Source organism: Fukomys damarensis, unplaced genomic scaffold, assembly GCF_012274545.1.
Source record: "Fukomys damarensis isolate Sample0158 unplaced genomic scaffold, DMR_v1.0_HiC HiC_scaffold_15, whole genome shotgun sequence".
Classification (NCBI taxonomy): Eukaryota; Metazoa; Chordata; class Mammalia; order Rodentia; family Bathyergidae; genus Fukomys; species Fukomys damarensis.
The window spans coordinates 35732005-35735760 of NW_022900927.1; the positions used below are offsets into that span (position 1 = coordinate 35732005).

Sequence of the window (3756 nt, forward strand, 5' to 3'; positions counted from 1 at the left end):
TCTCATTTTTCCCAAATGCAATCAAGTTGAAATTATAACGTGTGTGCTCTTTCTAGATTGGCTACTTTCACTCTGTGATACGTGTTTAAGTTTCTTCTGTGTCTTTATGGCTTCAAAAGCTGGTTTTTTAAAATAATATTTCATCGGGTATAACCGTTTATTTTTACATTCATCCATCTAAGGTCATAATGGTTGTTTAGTAAATATGAATAAAGCCGCAATAAAAATATTCATGCTGCCGGGGATTTAGCTCAGTGGTTCTGGCACTTGCCTCGCAGGCACAAGGGTCCTAATTTGATCCCACGTACCAAAAAAATAAAATTTAAAATTTAAAAAAATACTGTCTTTTAAAAAAATCCATGCTATGATGTTGGTATAGCCAGTTTTTAACTCATTTAAGCCAATACCAAGGAACATAAGTACTAAATTGTTTGGTTAGAGCATGATTTGTTTTGTAAGAAACTGTCAAACTATCTTCCAAAGGGGCTACACCATTTTTAAATTCCTTCCGTCAATTAATAAAAGTTCTTGTTGCTCCTTACACAGTGTTATATAATGTTGGCAGTGTTTTAGATTTTAGCCTTTTTCTAATTGGTAGACACTAAGACCTCATTGTTGCTTTTATTTGTAGTTCTCTGATGACGTATGAGTGAAATGAAATATCTTTTTCGTATGGTTATTTGTCATTTGTATATGTTCTTTTGCAAGGCTTTTTAAAGGCCTTTTGCCAGGTTTTGAAGTAGTCTGTTTCTGTTTGTTTTGCTTATTGCTGTCTTAAGTGTCCTTTGCATATTTTGGAGACACATTCTTGTCATATATCTGTGGAGAGGCAAAGAAAACTTTTCCTCCCTTTCTAAATGTTTGAGTGTGCTAAAATAAATAGGTCAATAGATCAACAGGATAAAAAGGCATATCAGGTACTTTATGTGCACATGGGTATGAGACCTATACAAAATATGAAACTCAAAGGAGGGCCAAATAATTGAGGCTTAAAGATCTTCTTCATGTGGAGGCTAGAATGCAGGATGCATGCAATTGCAGAGGGTAAGTAAATGATTTTTTTAAATGTTAATCTACTTTTATTGGAGGAAATGCTGAATTGTAACTGTTTTAAATAACACATGTCCTGCTTGAAGGATCACCTTTACGTGCCAGTCATACTCAGCAACCTGTGTGATCTTTCTTTTTTTTTTTTCTTTTTTTTTTTTTTTTTTGAGACAGGGTCTCACTATGTAGTTGAGACTGAACTGGTACTCACTATATAGCCCAGGCTGGTCTCAAATTCATAGCTATCCTCCTGCCTCAGCCTCCCGAGTGCTGGGATTACAGGCGTATGCCACCATGTCAGGCTTACGTGGTATCTTCTGACTTCCACGGATATGTGTAGTAACTGCTGGGACCCAGGACCCAACTTTGCTTTTGCCATCTTTTTGGCAGTTTTGAAGAAGATCCAGTTAGCCTCAGTGAAAGCCATTTTCTCATAGGTCTTTCTCATAGGAACAATCTGCTCCATGATAAGGTCCAACAGGAAGTAGATGCACAGGTATAGCTCTCATCTGAGCTGTTGCCCTTCACCAGGCATGCACTGTTGTAGTTGTGCTTCATCGGAGATTGCTCAAGGGACACATGTGCTTGATGTAGTCATTGGTCTGGATGTCCTTGACAGGCAGGCACTCTTCCTCTGCACGGAACTCAGCCCCCAGTTTCTGGGACAGAAGGAACAGAAAGTTTAGACCCAAGGGCTGGTGTACGTAGGGTGACTGGGAAGCTGCTCCTTATAATCAGTGTAGCTGCATTTCATTTGCACCTTGAAGGCTGGAAGGAAGGAAGGTTGTTGCACAGGATATTCACTGGGCCAGGATCTCAGAATGTTACTAGTCAGAAAAAGCTGCTGTTTGGTCAATGTGGTCCCTGCATTTGGCAGAAAGTTAAGCTCCAGTAGAACTAGCTTCAAGTAGCCTAGCTGTTCCCTGCATTTGCTAAGATTTGTATTTTTAGGATTCAATTGCTCTTACACTGTTCCTGTACATCTGCAGTGTCACAGAAGATCACGTCCAAGGCCAGTTCAGGACTAGAGCTCAAGAGGCAGATAGGTCCAACAGTCACACATTCACTGTCGTGTCTGCCATCTTTCCTGTGTTCCTTTAGCAGATCCAAGTGCTCTCCGTTTAAAGCTCAAAATGACATAACTTAGGGTTACATTTTTTGAGTCCCAACATGTGTTTTACGAATATTTTCTTTCTTTTTGCAGCTTGTCCTTAAATCTCATCGTCTCATGTAAAATGAGACTTAAGATCCACTATCCTTTTTTATTTTTTTTCCAGTACCGGAAATGGGAGTCAGGACTTTGTGCTTGCCAGGCAGGCACGGCACCACTGAGCTAAATCCCCAGCCCTAAAATCTACTATTCTTGAGCAACTATTTTTCCAAATTTAGACACATTTTATTATTTCTGTAATAACTCTAGACTCAAGCCCATTAAATCAAATGGCTGTCCCCTAACCATGCCATTTTTATTGGATTTGGTTTTGTGTTGTGTTTATTGTTTTATTTGTTGTTTTTTTGTTTTGTTTCTGTGTGTGTGTGTGTGTGTGTGTGAGAGAGAGAGAGAGAGAGAGAGAGAGAGAGACAGGGTCTCACTGTGTAGTTCAGGTTGGCCTCAAACTCACTATGCAACACGATCTGGCCTCCACTGCTTTACAATTTTCCCTCCTCAGCTGCCTGAGTGCTGGGATTAAAGGTATATGCTTTTCACTGGTAGAAACCTGCTTCCTAGTGTTATACCAAATGAGAATAATTGGCATGGAGACAGAAAATCAGAGGACGAGAAGTTTATTCACATGCGTGAACCCCACTCTCAAAGGGAGTGGAGCCCCAAACTTTAGAAAAAAACCTATCTTTATAGGGCAGCAAGTGGGAATTTGGCTAAGCGGGGTGGAGCAAGGCTCAGATTCCAGAAGCAGACCGGCTGTTAAGGGATGGGGTTTTTTCAGGATACATTCTGTGGTTCTTCTCGGAACATGCTCTAGCTGAGGATAAGCTATAGACACAGATTATATAGTTAGTGTGGGGGGGGTGTTTCAGTAGATGGGCTCTAGAGTTCACTTCTGGGCCAACATGAAGGTACTTTTTTTTATCTTTCACCTAGGACTTTGAGGTTTCAGTTGCTGAGACTGTGAAGGTTCTGAGATTTTACCATTTTGCACACTGACAAGTTAGCTTCCCACCTTACTCGTTATATCAAAACACATGGAATTCATGCGTCGGATACAGAGGACTTCATAAGTCATGGTACAATAAGTCTGTGACTTTCATATTTGCATGGGTTCTCTCCATTCCCCATGTCCCATGGGGGAGATGCCCACCAGCACAGGTGGATGCTAAGAAAACAGTAAATTTATGTCACCACTGACGGACTTTGAGAAACCCCAATATTTTAAAGAGCTTCCTTCTCTTCTACCACAGGGAGCCATGATCTCTGTCTTCCAAGGGTGTGTGTGGTGCAAACATTCTTTAAAAGTTGGTCTGAAACAAAAGTTGTTGATGCCTAAGCTCAGTAGATGTGCAGACCTGTGGGGAAAACATACAGAATTTTCTCCCAACATAGTCTTTCATCTTTCACAATCTTTCATAATCTTTCAAGGTGAGATGATAAGGAAAATATTCTATATTTTAGATGCCTCATGTTTTAAAAAATCTGTAGTAATTCTCCGTTACCCAAACAAATTATAAACTCCTTTGCAGGGAATCAAGGCT

The 3756-nt window shown here is 40.1% G+C and overlaps 1 pseudogene; it reads right to left on the reverse strand.

Moving 5' to 3' along the window:
- Window positions 1–1350: 1350 nt before the first annotated feature.
- On the reverse strand, window positions 1351–3290 carry LOC117286117 (annotated as a pseudogene).
- Between the last annotated feature and the right edge of the window lie 466 nt (window positions 3291–3756).